General features: G+C 41.7%; 1 protein-coding gene across 1 annotated transcript in view; it reads right to left on the bottom strand.

Annotated features, from left to right (window-relative positions):
• Nucleotides 1-3,938, bottom strand: part of FRMD1 (FERM domain containing 1) — a 51,571-nt gene extending 47,633 nt beyond the window's left edge. The window contains exon 1 of the mRNA XM_063125666.1: nt 3,842-3,938. The gene's annotated coding sequence lies outside the window, so the exon portion shown is untranslated. The remainder of the gene's footprint in view (nt 1-3,841) is intronic.
• Nucleotides 3,939-20,119: the final 16,181 nt, after the last annotated feature.

Genomic DNA, 20,119 nt, shown 5'->3' with positions numbered 1-20,119 from the left:
CAGTAGGATGAGGACTGAAGAAGAATGTGCCACACGTGCAGTTAAACTGATGTGTACTAGTGCCAACTATAAAATCCTCAAGGGAAATAGATTTTTGCACTTAAAATATACTATGAAAACAGAGACTGATCACCAGACAGATTAAGAGGAGACTAAACAATGTCTGACAGCTTTTGTACAGGTGTTTACAGCCAGTTCCCCAGAGACAGGTCTGTCTTCACTTGAATCAGGGGTTTGTTTAAATCAGATAAGTAGCTTTCCTCAACCTGGTGCTCTTCAGATGTGTTGGAATACAACTCCCATCATCCTTGGCTGAGGATGATGGGACCTATAACTCAACATATCTAATGGCACCAGGTTGGGGAAGGTTGCAATAAGATGATGATTTTTTATATGGCTGGACACCAGTTAGTTAAACTGTGGAAGGAAATGAACAACTAAACTCCCCCATCATTAGAAGAAATGAAGAAGACAACACAATTTCCTCATATTTGGCTTCCTTCCTCCTGAATCACAAAAGTCAACTAGCCCCACCCCACCCCATTCAGGTGTTCCTGAAACCTGGTGATTAATTATCCAAGGAGCGGAGCGTGGTAGCCTTGCCACCTCCGCCATTACTTTCACCACCCTCTACACGTGGAGGGTGTCTTAGCTGCCTCCATCGGTGGTGGCAGTGTTCCAGATGGCGTGTGGACAGCCCCAATAAAGAGGAGCCTCTCCCCTTCACAAGCTTGCCAATGAGAGCAACAACAGAGTGGGACAGGGCTAGCGTGCTCCCCTTTGTGCGTGTTTAATCACCACGCTTTTAGAATGCCAGAATAGGGCTACTGTCTTATTGAGGTACTAGGAATACTGAGGTAGTATGTGGAATTCTGGACTGTACCACTTTGGACTTTAGGTGGGGAACTCCTGTTTTTGAATGCCCCCCATGCAGAAAAAAAAGCAAACATTCCTTAATAGGGAAATTATTTAGCATAGTCCTCTGTATGTACTAATTTTGCTACACACATGGATTTTGTTTCATTTTTTTTTAATGTAGGGGAACATTTGCCTGTAGTCCAGGTATCCCTCTCCTCATGAGCAACTTCCAGAGAAAACATGGAGGGGAGAACAGGGCAACCCCCCCCCCAACATAATCAACTCTGCCTGCTTCAGGTAAAGATTGCATAGGGTTCCCAGTTGCGTGCACAAGCCTATGTGCATTCAGCTGAATGCAGATATTATTATTTAAATTTATGCATCATTTTCCTCAGCAAAAAGCAGTATCGAAACAAGTGACACACACACAAAACAAAAACAATATAAACCATAATCAGCACAATACAAATAAAAATAACTACCGTATTTCTTCGATTGTAAGACGGCATCTATTGTAAGATGCACACTGATTTCAGTACCACCAACAGAAAAAAAAACCTAAGATACACCCTCAATTCTAAGACGCACCCCATTTTTAGAGGTATTTATATGGGGAAAAAGTGCGTCTTAGAATCGAAGAAATAGGGTACCACAAAAACATAATCTAAAAACAAAACAATACAAAAAAGTGTTCATACACAAACATATCCCCTGCTCACAGCTTAGAATGAACATCACAAAAGCAGCCCTCAAAAATAGAGTCAGAACTAATATCCAAAGGCCTGGGGAAAGAAATACAGGTTCCCCTTCAGACTTTCCGCTGAAAACACGAACCTCAGGGCTGAGGCCAGCGCAGACAGGGATACTGGGAACTGAGCCAGTGTGTCTGGTCCTACCTCCCCCTCCACATGTTATTTGAATGTGTGGAGGAAAAAGTTCTGAAGGGGCCTAGTCTACCCCCCATTCTGCCTGAGTACTGACCCTTATGTAGCAAAGAGGGCATCATGCACACATAAGGAGTATCAGCAGGCTTGGCAGATCCCAACGTTGGCAGAAGAAAAGGGGAAAAAATCTTAAGGGGGGAAAACCCAAGACAGCCCATAAAAACTCAGCATGCTCTGTGGCAAGTGAATTCTGACAGATAACTGGGGATGGGTGGGGTGGGGGGAAACAGGGTGGGTGGAATGGAGTAACCTGGCAGAGGGCATGATGGGCTGGCTGGAATCCTAACAAAAAGCACTCCACTGCAACATTTTGTGACAGGTCCCACTTGTGGTTCTTATTTCAGGCTGCTACAGCTCTACCAACAGTATTTATTTATTTATTTATTTATTATTGCATTAATATCCCGCCTTTTTTCCTGCAAGGAACCCAAGGCGGCATACATAATCCTCATCCCCTCCACTTTATCCTCACAACAACCCTGTGAGGTGGGTTAGGCTGAGAGTCTGTGACTGGCCCAAATTCACCCAGTGGGTTTCCATAGCTGAGTGGGGACTAGAACCCGGATCTCCGGCTCCCAGTCCAACACTCTAGCCACTACACCACACTGGCTCTCACACCACACTTGTAATAATGATTGTAAGTGGTTGAAGAGCTTGGTCAGAAATAGTTCACTTACAGCATTTTTTCCCTACAAGGTAAAGGGCAAAAAGGCATATATAATAAGGTGTGAAAATTTCCATGCCATTGTTTATTTTCCCATACAGAAATGTTAGGCAGATGACACCCATACCAGCTTCCAAAAATGTGTACACGTGGCAAAAGAGGCAATTCCCACATGACAATGTATACAGTTTACTCCAATACTCATGTAGTGAAAATATGTATAAAATGTAATCCCCAGACATATGTGATTATAGTTTCAGGGCTAGAGATGGGACCACAGTGCTCTGTTGAAGCAATCATCTTTGGGTTAAAATGAACCCTCCTTGAAAACTATGTTTTCCTGACAGATTTGAGAGTTTTTGAAGTAGTCTAATATATTGATTGGACAAATGAGAAATTTTAAGTTTAGATACAATCTTAAAGTTTCACTATTTAGACTGCAATCATATGCACTTACATTTAAGTAGACATGCTTAGGATTGCACTGTTAGCCCTGAAACTATAATACAAACCAAAAGGGGCAGAAAAGAATGGCATCATTTCTACCGTAGGTTTGTTTAAAGTGACCTATATTCCACAATACGGGGGGGGGGGGGGGCAGAGAAAAAACATGGGGGGAGGGGGGTTATATAGCTGCGAGGGTTTGAAACGCATCCGTTAGTACTACTGACATTGTCGATGTCTAAGTTAAGTGGATCAGAAAATTCCTGCAGATTCATTAGGCCTAGAAATTTAAAAAATAGATCAAAATCCAGAAGCGAAATTAACAGTGACTCTAAAACCCGCCGCTTCCTTTTTATACAGAGGCGCAGAGCTAAGCAATACGCAGCTCTTCCAGAGGGCAACCCGGCTTTTGTAAGCTTCATCTCTACCGGAGGCGATCGTTCTGGAGGAGTGGGTGGCGGCACCGCACTCAAACAGCGAACGTTCAAGATTAACTCATCGACCCCGCTGCCTGTTTAAACCTGTTGCTCGCTACGCGACTCTGAACACTGAACACTGCAGGAAACACCTAGGGACGGAGAAAGATAACAAAGGCAAGCCAAAGAAAACGGCAAGCAAAATATCTTTAGCTCCATTCGGGCGCGATCCTCCGCATGTTTAGAGAGAAATAAATCCTACAACTCCCAGTTGTAGGGCTTATTTGCGCCTTAACATGCGGAGGATTGCGCCTTAGTATCTCCTTTGCTATCGCTCGCTCTTTCGTAGCATCATTCCAGCCTATTGCCGTCGGGGACTACGAAAACGTGAGCCAGATCGTAGCCGGTTGGGTGTCAAATCTGCAAAGAGGGGATCAAGTGTACTAACAGCAAGATCCCGCCTGCAGTAACTAGCAAATGTTGGGGAAAAACTTATTATTATTAATTATTATTACGTTTGTCCAGGATCCTGACAAGTGCAGCGGCTCCTTTTCCTTCGGTGGATCCGATTCTTGCGCTTTTCCCAGCAGATCCGTCAATGGCACACTCTGCGGCTAGGTACCGCCGCCCACACCACAAAGAGGGGTGATGTTGGGGACGAGAGGACTCGTTGGGAGACGGAAATTCGGAACCCAGAGGTTCCCTTCAAGCTCGCCCTTCCTTGGGGTGAAGGGGAAGCAAGAGAGCTGAAGCCCCTTGCGGTGCAAATAACCCGCCAATCCGCGGCGCTTCCTTCCTTCCACGATCCCGCCCCTGCGTTCGGTTTGTGAATCCTTCCAAGTCGACTGCTTGTAAACAGGCGGAGAAAGCCGCTTTGTCGCGTTCTCAATGAACCCCACGTGGAGAGGCGGGGCCCGAAGGACGTAGTAATCTCCAGGGAGGTGGGGGAGAAGCGGAGTAGCCACCCGCTTCCCCGTCGGTGCAATGCGATTGGCCACGCTGGAACAGGCTGAGGAAATCCCTTTAACTGATTGGTGGCTTCGATTGTCAGTTTAGGGTGGGCTGGAAGATCCCGTTGGTGGCTGAGTTCCGAACGGTTCAAATGATAATTGATTGACACGTGTAAAACCGGTGGTGTGCATCTGTTTGCCGAGGGTTAGGTAAAGCCCATCGAGAGTTGGCACGTTGTTCCATCATGTCTGAATCACGATTGCTGTGCTCGTTGCTCCTAACGGTTTGAATTTATTTATTACATTTATTTATACCGCCCAATATAAAAGCTGCCTCCTTACCACAGGTGCATAAACTAAAAGTGCAGAAAAGAATCCTATTAAGATCCAGAACTGAGCTGGATACGTTTATTGAGGACTAGTAATCTGAGGTATATTTTAATCTGGTACTCCAGAAATAGCCCACTACAGCTCACACACAAGTGACAAGCCCACACACATTTTTGCTAGCCCCTCTGCCTGAACATGGGGGCCACAGGCAAAATTTATTTGACAGGAGACTATTATTACTGGCAGGTGAGAAGCTATTTCCAATCCTCAATTACTGGGTCCAGGTGCTGTAACAAGCTCAATTTGTCCTTTCAGTGGTGCAGTCACATAATTGTGAAGGGCATTTGCTCCCCTGCCTCAAAACAGACCCCCTATGAGTTGCTAGCATCAAGGGTAGGGGTGGTTGGGCACCTGTGAAGCGCCCACAACCCAACAGGGGCCCACTGACAAGAGCTTCCTGTACTTGTTCCTTCACCATTGCAACCTGCTTGTACACCTGCTTCTTCCTCTGGCCAAAAGAATGGTGGTCATGAGAAGCAGGAGCAATTGCCTACTTGCTCTCTGTCTGTTAAGCAAGCAAATGTTAGGAATGGTGAGAAAAAGGATGAGAAGCAATAGTAGCTGGTGACAATGGCAATGAGAAGCTGGTGACAATGGCACTGAGTAAGGGGGGCTATTGAGAGGGTCTTGCCCAAGGGCCCTCAAAATCCTGGAGCCAGTACTGCCCCTGTTGAGAAAGGATTATCTAGTCCTTGAGACCCAAGTTGGTGAGGAGTGTTGGATAAAGGCTGGGTAAAACTGGGCTCAAAGTTCTGCTCTGTTGTGGACTTCTGGGTAACTTTGGATCAGTCATGGTCTCTCAGCATAACCTACCTCACAGGATTGTCTTTTTTAAAAAACCAATAACAACAACATTTATGAAGTTGGTACATGTCAAGATCCTAAGCTCCTTAGAGGAAAATTGAATTATTGTTTTTTAAAGTAATACATAAATAACTTTGGCTATTGAGTGGTAGCAATGTAATCAATCAATCGTTCTAATATTGGGGGGGGGGACCCAAAACATGTTTTTGAATAGCTATTGAAGGCTAAACCAAACTATAAATGGAGCACTACATTTGTAATCAAAAGGTGTTATAAATAGCAAAGTTACATCTGATGTACATCTGATGTACATCTGATGTAAAAATGTAAACCATATCCAATAATACAAAATTATTTTCTAAACCTAGTAGGCCTTACAGGTGCTTCCTGCTCCCAAGTGTCTGGCTAGGAAAAACATTGTGCGCATGTGATTGGTCCTGGCTCACTAGCATGTCATTTTCTGGTATATGTGAGGTTAAAAAGAAATGTGTATGAGCTTCAATAGGAACACAATATTCATCTATAATGTATACCTGTTCAACTCATGTGGCCCTTGATCATTTGCTTCCAAGGGCTCCTTTTCTACAGTGTGTGTGTGTGTGTGTTTAACACTCAGAGCCTATAATGTGTATGTTGTGGTATCTAGGAATTTCACAAATGAATAGTACATTAATTTTGATGCACTTTGGAAAAGAGGTGTGGTGTACCTTGCATTAGCTAGAACTTCCTTGGGTGGAGATCTGTGTTGTAATATTTGGACTCCATGTTTTCCTGTGGCTGTCCATTTCTTCAACTGTATATTAGAGATGACAACATCTCCATTGGAAGGTGTTATTACCAAAAGTGCCGTTCATGTGACAGCCATTGTGAAAATATTCACATCTCCTTGTAGGAACCAGTGTAGCAGCTTAATTAAAATAAACTATAATTAAACCTCTGATGAAGAAATAATCATATACATAAAGTCACCAATTAGCCCTTAGGTGTACATAGCCAAACTACATACTATTAGTGGCATTTGGTCCTCTATATTTTTAAACACAGTCACTCATGACATTGTGGTCCTATCATGAGCTGTAACATATCTGGACAATATAAGTTGCTTACCTTGCTTGGAATTCATCCCCTACGGACATCTAACACTGTTCTGCTCTTGAACACCTCTCATTCATTTCAATGAGCCTTGTAGAGGAGAACATCCCAATGGATAATACGATTTGGGTCAGATGTGTCTGCTTCCCATCTTGCCACCCTGGAGATGTGTCTACTTCCCATCTGCCACACCAGATCTGCTGATTGAGACAGATGTCTCAGAGAAATGATCTCCTGATTTCTTTATTTAGTTTTGGCTTTTAAAGATAATCTTTACACGTTCTCCCGCTTAACAGATTATTAGGGTGGGGACAAGGTAGAGTAAGTCCAGAAAGGGCACGGGTGTTCAAAAAGTCTGAGAAACACAGCACTGTGCTATGGGGAAAGGGCTCCACTTATACTTAATTTCTTAATTTGCCTTGTACAAGTTCATGTTCAAAGAGTTGTTTGTGATTGTTTCTGCTGACAACATACGGGGCAGGTGCACATGTAATATCTATGTTAACCGTGGTTAACAAATTGGGAAGCACAATAGCATCTCCTGATTGAAGAGAAATTGGCTGAGTTCGGATGACATGCTAATCGGGTGGGTGGGTAATAGGAACAGAATGGGAAACAACCATTGATTAGCATGTCGTCCGAATTCAGCCATCCTGTTTATTAGACCCTTAACCATGGCAATGGTAGAGTAAGGCAATCACTTTATGAGGCAGAGGGGCTGCCTCTGGTGTGGTGGAGAGCGGAATCCCATTACTGGTGTTGATTCAACTGCCAATCCAGCTGGCTTCTGTATATGGAATGGGGCGGGGTGCCATCTTGTCCTTCACCTCAGGCAGCAGAACTTTTGGGGCTGGCCCTGGTAATTAATATCCACTTATCTGTCATTAAGAAAAGATATGGCAGTTTGCTCCAGGAAGTGGGGTGTGTATGGGTGGGTGGATGGAGGGAAAGGTTGCTGTGCCCAACTGGGAGCAAATGTTAAGTATGCAATGAGCCCATAGGGAAAACTCACCAATAAAAAGCAATCTCAAGGCATGTTATTGGAAATCAGCAACCATTTTGCACCACAGATACAACCCTCACTGCCTGCAGGCGTCAACCTGTTAATGATACATAGGCTGAGTTCGGACGACACGCTAATCAATGTTTGCTTCCCATTCTGTTCCTATTATACCACCACCCCACCCCAGTTGATTAACGTGTCATCCGAACTCAGCCATAGGAAGGTTTTGTTTTTAACATGCAACTGTTTCTGGTAATAAAGAGACCTCTTCCTTTGTCAGGACAATAGTCCATAGTAGCTTCTTAACTATAATCTTTAGTCAACTGCCAGAGCTAATACTTACTCAGTGATAACAATGAGAATTCCCCAGTTAAGGTTTTTGGAAGGCTCTGGTCTGTTCCAGTCAGAAGAGGATGACTCAGAAGTCAGAAAGCTGGGGCATTTGTACTCCACACATTTAGTAAATAGCAGACTAATGGGAGGTATGCAGAGGGAATCTATAGGAAAAATCATTCGTTCATTCAAGAAACCTCTAATCTTTTAAGGTAGCAATAGAAAAGAAGGCACAGGACAGAATTGTATTTAGTTAATTGCTGATGTACAGGTTGAAACCATCCCCCCTCCACCCACTCTAAAGATATTATTTTACTGGTTACGGGCATCAATCATTAAAGTCATACTGCATGATGGGGCTCAGAATCAGAAAAGACCTTTCAGGAATTCCATTTATACACGAATAATTATTTGTATATTATTATACTGAAAATAATTATACCTGTAGCTAAAACTCTGTCATTGCAAATCTTATTTTTCTCTGTTTGGGGATCATTTCCCTGCACATTCCAGAGATTTTTGTAGAGGGCTCACGTGGAAAGAAGAGTGAGAGAAGTACGTTTTAAAAATAATTTATATTTGATAGAAACATTTCAATGTACCAATACAGTAGTGGTATGATGTTGATAAATTAACTTGGTTGGTTGTTGTTGGTTTTAAAAAAGAGAAATCCAGTAGCAGAGGCGGTAAGCCTATGTACACCAGTTGCTGGGGAAAATGGTTGGGAGGGAGCTATTGCACTTGTGTCCTGCTCGTGGGTTTATTATTATTATTTATTTATTTATTTATTTATATAGCACCATCAATGTACATGGTGCTGTACAGAGTAAAACAATAAATAGCAAGACCCTGCCGCAAAGGCTTACAGCTGGTTGCGAACAGAGTGCTGGACTAAATGAACCCTTGGTCTGATCTGCTATGGCTCTTTTGATGTTCTTATTTGTGTTTGGAAAGTACGGCTGCAATGCCTTTGTGATTCAAGAAAGTCCATACATTATTTACAGAAATGTCCTAAGCACTGGAAGCATTTCACAGTAGATGTAGTTCATTAAAATCTACATTTTAAATTTGAGACTAATGGTTTATCATTAGCAGTGATTAATGGATGCTTACAGCCTCACTTTTTAATGGAATTGATGCCTGACTCTGTAATTAAATATTAGGTAGATCTGGCTTGTTTTACTTCTGTCCTACATTTTCCAGGAACTAATAACCTCCAGCTCTGGTGAGTGGTGAAGGGAAAGGAGGAAGATTAAGATTGCAATTTTTTACTTACTTACCTGGGAGTAGGTCCTATTGAATTTAATGGGACTTAATTCTGAGTAGTGATGTAAGGATTGTGTTGTTGGGCAGGTATAGAATTGTGCTGTAAAGCAGCAATCCTGAACGTTCTTAATAGGGAATAAGTCTTATTCAAATCAATGAGGCATACTTTTGGGTAAGTGCACTTAGGATTGTACTATGAGCCTTTGACTATCAGTAATATCTTATACACAGCATTCCAAAGTCAAAACAAAGGCCCACTGACTTCAGGGGGGATCACTCCCAAGTAAATGGGTATAGAGTTTTGCTTTCTAGATCTTTATTTTCTGCTGAAATCTTGGGGAAACAGCCAGGGTAGGCTGGTGGCTCTGATGTCAGTGGGGCAGCAAATCCGCTCTTGGTTTCAGTCAGAACCCTAGAGCAGCTATTCAACGTGCCTCACAGTTCTGTCAATGCTTCTTAGACATTGGCAATCATGTATCTCTGTTATACTAAAATAGTGAGCTGAGAATTGATCCAGGGTCACTGGGTGCCTTAACACTTTGCTGTAACTGGCAAACTCAAAATGCATGATTCCCATATGATTTATGTCTCGCTCCAGTGAAATGATCAGGAACAAGACTACACCATTTAAAAATGGATGTAACTTGAATTAATATTCTATTTAGTTTTAATTGAGAGCCCTTCCTCTCTGTCCTGCTACCGCCGAAGCACATTTTGCAGGAACACGAGAGAGGGCCTTCTCTGCAGCTGCCCCCAAGCTCGGAATTTCCTTGTCAGATAAGCTCAATCTTTATTGCCCTTCTGCTGGCAGGCAAATACATCTTTATTCAGGCAGGCTTTTGGTTGTTAAGTTGAACTAGTTTTTTAATTGGTGGGTACTTTTTAGTTCTTATTTCTTTTTAATATCAGTTGTGTTTTTAATCAACGTGGTTGTTTTAATTATATTGCATTTTATCTGTAATTTATTATTGCTAAACCCCTTGAACACTGTTTTTAATGGAATGGCAGGATTTAAATTAAATAAAAGCATAAATAAGCATACCTTTGCTAATCCATTATTCTAAATCCATGTGTGTAGTCTGAAACTAATTTATAACTGTAGCATAGTTTTGAAAAGATTAAAAAGTAATACAGTTGAGCAAGGCAGACATTTCCTTTGCCCTTTAAGTAATACAGTTGAGCAAGGCAGACATTTCCTTTGCCCTTTTAACAAGGCAGTGGTTTCCCATGCACATATAACATGCAAGCTGGGTAGCTTGCTAGTATTACACCTGAAAGTGTCATCATGAAAGCTGCAAGAATATTTGTTGCAGTATATTGTAGTATAAATATACTACCAGTATATAGTATGGTAGTATATTTATAAGTTATATGTCACTTGTAACTGCAGGGTTTGCTTAGTTGGCATCCATGATGTATTCTTTTTCTAGATACCATTGGCTTTTGTCACACTGTCTCCTAAACTAGTTGAACAAATACCACACTTTTTAAAAATTAAAAAAGTGGGTTATAATCCTAGCACTCATGCTTGTTTTTTACTGCTGCTCTTAGTTTAGGTTTTGTTTTTTAATTTTTCTATTTGTATGATTTGGATAGTGGCAAGGAGAGGATGCAGGAAATCCCATTCTGCAAGCCGTAGCCCTATGATTGTGCAACGTCAGATCAATTATGCATCAATTACAGTTTACCCATCAAGATCATGGCAATGGAATGTGGAATTCTATTAAAGTAAATTGGTAACATACTCAAGTTAACTATGATTTTTTTTGCCTGTGACATGTTTTCAGAATGGCCACCGGTGATGACCAAATTACCTATTCCTAGTTTATTACATTGGTTCATGACTGACATTGCACCAATGAGCTGGAAGGCACCAACATACCTGTGTCCTACTACAAGAGCTTTAATTGAGAACCAAAACCTGGAATTATACCAAAGCTCTTTTGAAATCATGCTGAAATTATGACTTCAGTTATAGGGAATTCCTCCTGGAGGTGTTAGCATAAATTCAGGACTAATTCATAGTCATATTCTGCACATGGGCAGCCATTGTTTCATTTCAGCCCAAATTCCAAAATGCATGTAGCTTCCCCCAACCTGGCCATGCTGGCTAGGGATGATGGGAGTTGTAGCCCAACACACCTGGAGGGCACCAAATTGGGGAAAGCTGACTAATGTATCGGGTTGCCTGACTAGTTTACCATGAGCACAAACCAGAGTTTTAACGATGTCACTACAAATCTTCCTAATGCGAGTTAAAGAAGCATGATGCCAGATTGCAGTCCTGGCTTGCCGTACTTGAATCACATGGCTTGCACAGTTCAATCCATGCGGTCTGCCTGAAAAACAAGCCAGATAGCCATATGCAGAGCTCTCATGCGAACGATTTGGTACAAGAGGCAATAGATCGTGATCACCTACCGCAACCTCTCCAATACGTTGGCCTTAGTTAGACCTAAGAATTATCCCAAGCAAATGGAGGGGTCATCCCTGCCTACTCCAGGAAACCCCTGTGTGTCATTTGGATGCACAGGGATGATCCCGGGATATAGGCCTGGTCTAGCTATGGCCTGGTCTAGCTAGTTTAGGGCACAATCCTATACATGTTTAGATGAAAAAAAAGTCCTACAACTCCTAGCATTCCCCAGTCAACATAGCTTGTAAGACTTTTTTCTGTCTAAACACACATCACACCATTATAAACAGTTGCACATAATGATTGAGTGGAACAGGCTGGGCCGAAAGTCCATCAGAGCAGACTGGGGCCCTTTCTACACCTAAGGATTATCCCAGGAAAATAGAAGAATCGTCCCTGCCTGCTCCAGGAATCCCCTGTGTATCATTTACATGCACAGGGATGATTCCGGGACGATCCCTGAAAAAAAGGCAGGTGTAGAAACGGCCTGGGTATTACAGGCGTGAATATGATTTCATGCAGTCTAGAAAAGAATAACCATCTGACTCTTATGAGGGCAATAAAAAATGAATATGTCCTGGCTCAGTATCCGACCCACCCACCCCACTCTAGCATGGACATTCTGATGAGCATATAGATCCCTCCAACTGCCCACAAGGGCTTATCCAGTAACTTTGACAGAGAAACAACTTCACGAATGCAAGGGCACGAACATATGGATCTGCAATCTTCATTTAAATGAATGGGAAAAACCTGCTTCTGCTACAGCTATGTATCTCAGTCCACACTGAGTTCTGGTACCAGTGAGTGCCGTGGGATGTTAGAAACCTACTAGATTGTTTGAACTTCCATAGGCAAGAGCTTATTATTATGTTCTATTAAAAGGCTTATCCTTTCTTTGTGCCCCTCTGTTTTCTCAGTTATATCCTTCTTTAATTAGTTAGTTAATTAATTGCATTTAGTTAATTAGCTACTTTTCTTCCATAGAGCCCAAGACAGCATACATAGGGGTTCCCAGAAAGTCTCCCATCCCAACATTGGCTAGACTAAGACCTGATTAGCTTCAGCAAGGTTGCTGCTTCATATGTCTTCAGACCATATGGGGGTCTCTTTCTTGACCTCCCAGGAGCTCTTTGAGGAAATAATTTGAAGCACACAGACACAAATACACGCACGCACACACACACACACACACACACACACACACACTCACTATTGGTGCTTAAGAAAATGATATAGGCTCTTAAAGTTATTGAAAGATATTTGGGATTCAGAACCTGGAGCAATTTTGATATTTTTAAATGGATACTTTTGTGCCAGTTTTACCTGGTTTTGATGTCAACACTTTGATTTTTTTTAAAAAAAACACACCTCTGTGTTCGTTCTTAAGCAAGCAGTGTTCTAAATGGCTGAAATTCCAGAAGTTAAAAGGTACACGAGTTTGATTAAACAGGGATTAGCAGCAGTACATTCCTGATTTTTTTTTTTAAACATTTCAATTTCTTGCCCTTGGATTTCCCCCCCCCCCCCAAAGTTTTTTTCCCTGACTTACATTCAAGAGCTTGGGAGTGAAATGGAATGGAGGATTGGAAAAATACAATCTTGAGCTGCAACTTTGCCTGCTAGTCCCTTGCTTATTTAATATTAAAGAAGTGAACTGGTGGTATGAGTGGAGAAATTGAGAGCACAAATCAGGAGGCAGACGTGACCAAAAGCAGCTCCGCATTGCCAAAGCCCTGAAACAAAAGCAATTGACTGGAAGCAATTGTCTCAACAGAAACTGTCATTTATACATTCCTCTTCCTTTCTCTGCAAGCCAGAGTGAGATGGGATCAATTCTTCAGGTCCCAGACTTTAAAAAATGTCACCCTAGAGGCAAATAACACAAAAGCTTTCTTCCTGAAAATGGGTGGAGGTATGTGTATGTGTGTGTGTGTGGATACTGCATAAAGCAGAGAAGATGTCTTAACATTATCAACAAGAAAAATGCCCAGTTTGTGGCATTTTGCCACAATTTAAGAATGTAATCAACACACACACACACACATTTACATAAATTCTTCCCAGGAATTTTTCCATGGAGTTGAATTTAGTTACACAAGGGATGCATTTTGTTCATCATCACCCCAATTAAGAATATTACAAAGGTACTAAAGTCTGAATTTGGAACCTTCATCATTTACAAGAGTCCATCAATAGGAAGTAAAATGAAAAGGAAGCGTGAAAGACTTCGGTTCCTTGCCATGAAACATTCCATTGCGAGACCGAGGGCTGATTCTCAAGCTGTGATTGAACAGGCCTCTCCAGATAACCAGACTATAGTGCAACAAATGTGAAGTTGTTGTACATGATCAGCATCATTACCTTCCCTCAAGAGCCTCTGTTTTGGAGAGACCACATTTTCCCAACTATTCGACATTTCATTTATGTATTACAGTTGTATTTTATCCATCTTCCAAGGAGCTCAGAGCAGTGTTTTAGCTTCACAACCCTTTGAGGTAGATTATTAGTCACAAAGAGTCAGAAGCGACTGAACGAATAAACAACAAACATTATTATTATTTGCCACCACATAGCCGAAGCTCTCTGGGCGGTTTACAAAGATTAAAAAGATTAGATTAAAAAGAGTGAACATTAAAAATCAATATACAAAATTTAAAAACAAAAACAGCTAACATTTAAAACATTTTTTTAAACACTCAGCCAGGCCAAAGCTTGTTTATTTATTTATTTATTTATTACATTTTTATACCGCCCAATAGCTGAAGCTCTCTGGGCGGTTCACAAACCCTGGGCGGTTCACAAACTCAACATATGGTATTAAATGCCTGGGAGAAAAGGAAAGTTTTAACCTGGTGCCAAAAAGATAACTATGTTGGTGCCAGGCGGGTCTCATTGGGGAGATCATTCCACAACTGGGGAGCCACTACAGAAAAGGCCCTCTCCCTTGTTGCCATCCTCTGAGCTTCTCTCAGAGTAGGCACCCGGAGGAGGACCTTATATGTTGGAAAAAAGTGACATGCACAAGGTGACTCAATGAGCTATAGCTAAGTAGGAGATTTGAACCAGAGTTTTCTACAATGCAATCCAACAAGCTAACCACTGCACAAGATTGGCAGTGGAGTAGTGGGATCCTGTGATTCTTTTCCTGATTAGAACTGCTATTGTTGTTGTTGTTGTTATTATTATTATTATTATTATTTATTTATTTATTTATTTATATAGCACCATCAATGTACATGGTGCTGTACACTGTATTGAAACTAGATATGCAATCCGGAAAGTAGTTGCAGGTGCCTATTGAATGGTGCATGTTACGTCAACAGTGGCAAGAAATGCAACATCTTTACTGTGACCCAAACATCAGCAGCCTGCAAGGAGAGGAATTACAGGGGAGGTGAAACTGACTTGTTCCAAGACAAAGGATGGAGAAGCCCCCTTGTCAGTTTCACCTTTGGCAGTTGTGATTAAGAGGAATTTGCAGCCAGGGAAGAAAATAAAGAGGCTTCTCCATACTTCGCCTTGAAATTTAGGGTTTTACCCCAAAGGCAGCTAAAAATACTTTTTTATTTTTTTTATTTTTTTATTTTCTACAATACTTAAACATACACCATTACAATTTAAACAAAACAACATACTATATAAATGTTGAATAACATCGATATTATATCTATATAACATAATCAAACTTAACATACAAGTGCAGCCCCCACTTTAGTTAAATACTTTTAACTAAAATAAATAATAAAATGTTTCTCTGCCCTTCTCTTTGAAGACTTAGCAGTCTCTCTCTTATGTGAAGGAGCCTGGAGAACACATTGTCTAACCATTAAATAAAACAGGGGAGGGCAGAGAAACAACAGTATAGTTTCCCACTCCCCTCCTAAAAAACCCTAGAGCAGAGTGGCAAGTTTTCATTTATTTATTTATTTATTTATTTATTGCATTTATATCCCACCTCCTCCCCCCCCCCCCGGAACTCAAGGCAGTGTACATAATCCTCCTCTCCATTTTATCCTCAGAACAACAACCCTGTGAGGTAGGTTGGGCTGGAAGTGTGTGTCTGGCCCAAAGTCACCCAGTGGGTTTCCATGGTCGAGTGGGGACTTGAACCCAGATCTCCTGGCTCCCAGTTCAATACTTTAGCCACTACACCACATTTGTATCTGAAAATGTGACATGTAAAACAGGGAGAGTGTCATTTTTGAATGCTCTGTGTACACTTTCTCCCTGCTGTTGATTTTCTGTGTCAGGGGGTTAATTTTCATGCATACATGGAAGGACGTTCAAACATGTTATCTCCCACCTGCCGCAAACGCATGGGGTGATTAAAACTCATGTGATTAAAAAACTTTTTTTTTAAGGGTCAAATGCATACTTAATCAGCAGGGACATGAGGTTGCTTCCCTGTGGCTTCTTCCCATATTCATCCAGGATTTCTTTGGATACAGGACCAATGTGGGAGTGTTGTGAGCTTCCTTCCCAGCTAAACATCACTTCCCAATGTGGTGTGGGAAGGCCCAGGAAATCAGGTTCCACAATGCTGGCTAGTAAGCATGGATTTTGTCTTAATCAAGACTTAGGCTGATAACACTCACTGAGGGATTAGTGACATTATTTTGGCAGGCCTGCTCTTCGCCCTGCCCCCCACCCCATGCCCCAAAATGCAGGATGCTTCTGTCCTCAGTGGTCTCCTTCTCCCATCAGGCCATGTGATTTAGAGAGATTTGTGGCCAAGGGTGGATTGCACAGCCTACATGACTAAATTCCTGTACTAGAGCTTTGAGTCTCAGAGCTGGCCCTACCATTTGGCAGACTGAGACAGGTACTGGTGTGTGTGTGTGTGAGTGCAGAGCAATGGCAAGGGGTTGGAATCAACCCCTGTGGCCCATAAGCTAGCCTTCTGCCCTCAGGTGCAGTGAAGTGTTGAAGAAATATTCAGCTACCAGTGCCATTAGCTTCTCTATGTGGAATAGGGGAAGTGCGCCATCTTGTCCTTTGCCTCAGCTATCAAAATCTCTTGTTGAACCAGAGTAGCAGTGATATGCTCAAGCAATGCGAGATCTTCCATGCCTGCCACATTATTTTTTTCTGGATCCCCTTTGAATGCTTCCTCCAGCTTCAACCTTTTCCTGTAGAGGAGAGGAGTCAGAGATGGCAGGTAATCTGTTCTGGTTTGCTTCTGAACGTTCTGTGTCTAGGGCAGCCTGTACACCTCAAAGAAACAATGCAACCCACTAACCATCCCACAGATTGTGTCCCACCTCCCAGCACATAGCAAAAACAGGGTTATCAACCATCTCGAGGGCTGCCACACAGGACTGATAGTCTGCGTAGTTCCTTCCCAGGATCACCAGTTGTGCAGGGCTGCTTTCAGATGGAGGGCTCCTAGCACTGCCAATCAGAACACATCATGCAGCTATTCTGTCTTTTTCTCCTTAATGCATTTTCTATGGTAAGAAAAAAAAAGTTGGAAGAATTAGTGAGGAAAAAATGTAAGAGTTAGAAATGGAAAATGACTTCATCTGGATCCCCTCCTAAAATTCTGTGAATGAGGCAGAGCGAATACAGAATAAAACCCTAATCTGGAAGCACCACAGATCTGGTCTAGTGTGTTTATATTTTTATCTTCATGTTGTTGATTTTATATGCTTTTTATTGTTTTGTACTACATGAACTTGTGTATTGTATTAGAAAAGCTAATAATCATTGCTTTTCCAGTGTAGAGTACAGGTGGAATTGCAGCTGACTTTCATTACTAACAGTACTATTTCCATATATTTATCTTCTGGTATGTTCCCTCCATACCAGTGAGCAGCACTATAGCTGTGGGTGCAGAAGGACTAGTTCATCTGAGAAGCCATTTGAAGAAAAGAAAAAAGCAATCCTTTTTTTAAAAATGCCTTACAGTTCTTTATTTAACACTAAGTGCTTACTTATTTAAGCATGACTGCCCATGAAATGCCCATATCCAAAGTGTTTAATGTTTGTTTTGGAACAGGAGTGTAAACTGGAAGGGTTTAATGGGAGGAGGGGGAGGAACCCACCACTTTGATAAAATGGTAGTAGTAGCAGCAGCAGCAGCAGCAGCAGCATGATGGTGCTGTAAGACTCATTTCAATTTATGATTTTAAAAGATTGATTTAAGAAAAATAGATAGATAGGGTGGTAAAATGGCGCCCACCGCAAAGATTATAGTGAATGTGTGCTGATCTATGATAGATTCACCTGTGACAGCATCACTTCTTTTAAAGAATAGCACTAAAGGCAACCACACCTGGGGAGAATGTTCTACTCTCCTACCAATCTCAAAAAAGTCAGACTTTCTGTGTTAAGAAAAAAGATGGAAAGAGCTCTGGGAAAACACAGGAGGACAACAAATGGATGACAGTATGTGCAATTTCTGCCAAGTGTGGGTGAACAAGGTACACTGAGTCTATGCTAAATGCTGAGTGAGCTTCAAACACACACACACAAATGTACAAGACATGCACTTTGGTTCCCCGGAGCCTGTCTCCCCTGGGTGCCGAACTGTTTGGAGATGTGTATCTCCCATTAACACTTCGCAGTGTTATTGAAAACACTGGTGTAAACCGTGCAAGTGTGAATCAGAACATAGTGGCCATGTAAATGCATGCATGCTGGACCTCTTCAGAAGGCCACGTTCTATCTGGATTTCACCACGATACGATTGCACAAATAATTGCACAGTGGAGAAAGAGAGGTTGTGTGAATTTCACTCTAATTGCGATAATTAGAGCGGAGTTGTCAAGGCATAGGGGTCACACTTTTCCCAGACTGCAGCTAACGGTTTGAGTGTGTTGACATGTCAGTTATTGGTGCTTTTCTCTTTAAAAGGTTTCAAAGGATTAGCTCACCTTGTTAAGTTATAAATTTTTCTGTCTGTTTGTAAAAGGTGGGGGGAAATCAATAGCAGTCATTTTTAAATACAAATGGACTGGACCACCAATACCTTTGTAAATTAGGAATGTGGCTCTGAAGTCTAATCTCTGCAGGGGATCAACTTGTAGCCTTTCATCTCCAGAACTGGATGAAGCACATCATCCCATCAAGCCCCCCAAAAGAGTGAGCGGAGCAAAGGAAAGCTTTGTGTAATAAAATGTGAACTTGCGTGCTTAAGCAATCTGCAGTGGTTGAATGTTTCAAACTGCCTTCACCATGACATAAATAATCCCATCAACTTTGAAGGGAATGTAAGGTTAACCCTCTTGTCACTGTGTAATATATCAAACTGATATAACAGACATAGCTCAGTTAGGGTCATCTAAAGTTGTATCACCATGATTTTCAGGGTGGGGAATAAAGATCCCTTTAAGCAACTGAAGAAACCTTGTCTACAGCTTGCTTTACATCTGATACTAATAGCAAACTCCTTCTCTGAGTGTAGATTCTTAAATTTGCCAAAATGGCACTTCCCATGTACAGAGATGGGAGAATCAGTGATTTTTTACCTCTTCTAAATATTCTGAAAGACTTTTCAAAGCGTGCTCAACTTGCTCCCATTTTCATTTTTTACCATTTTTTTTACTTGTTCAACTGGGTAAAGTGTGCATTTTGACTGGGAAAAGAGTTCATTTCTGCGGGTATTTTTCAAAATTGTTAACTTTCCCCACGGATTAAAACGTAAAAATGTGTATGGAAGGATGTGCATTTCAAAGTGCATTTAAACACACACATACACACCACATTTTCCTAATGTGATCACAAATTCAGGAATTTGCAGGTTTCCATTTAGCTGTTACATTATTTGTTTAAAGTATTGTTATCCAGCCTTTCAGTTTAAAAACTTCAATGAAAATGCATGGGTTGGTCTTTGAGGACACCCCCAACATACAAGAGCACCCCCACAATTGCAGTAAACAAATGCTGGATGTTACCAGGGCATGGTAGGGTTATTTCTTTCTCTGGCTATGTTATGACTAAGAACTATGAACAGGTTGATCTTCCATTAATTTCTCTAATCCATTTTAGAGCCATTTAAGCATGGGGTCATCATGACGATGGGAAAATCTCCACTACTTAATGTCTGCATGTCAGGCTGTTTGCAGAGGCATGCATACACAAAGCAACAACCCCCCTCCCACACCAAGTGTTTTGTTTTCCTGAGAATCAGAAGTACAACGCAGGATCAGGTGTACAATGCAGAAAATTGGCTTCATGCCTCAGTGATTTGCAGGTAGACACCAGCACTCCACTTCTAATCTCCTGCTTCACATTGGTGGAGGTGTTCGCCTTGTTTTTGTCCTCTGTGGGCTTTATCTAAAAGCTCAAAATGTAGCTACAGAAGCCTGGGAGAACCTACTATCCTACAAAGCGCTAGCTTGGTTTTTTTTTAGAAAAGGGTGTTCTAGATTCTGCAATAGGAGGTAAATGTTGGTAAATTGGCTACTGAGGGTGACAAGCTAAGGGCTAACTCAAAAATAGCAGTCCTTCCTGGATGGTGTCACCTCAGAATGCAGTGAGCAAATTACATGTTTAGATACTTCCTATACATGGAAAGATAATATTGTCACAAGGA

Source organism: Elgaria multicarinata, chromosome 4, assembly GCF_023053635.1.
Source record: "Elgaria multicarinata webbii isolate HBS135686 ecotype San Diego chromosome 4, rElgMul1.1.pri, whole genome shotgun sequence".
NCBI classification, from domain to species: domain Eukaryota; kingdom Metazoa; phylum Chordata; class Lepidosauria; order Squamata; family Anguidae; genus Elgaria; species Elgaria multicarinata.
The sequence above is the reverse complement of the archived record's forward strand: the minus strand, read 5'-3'. Positions and strand labels throughout refer to the sequence as shown.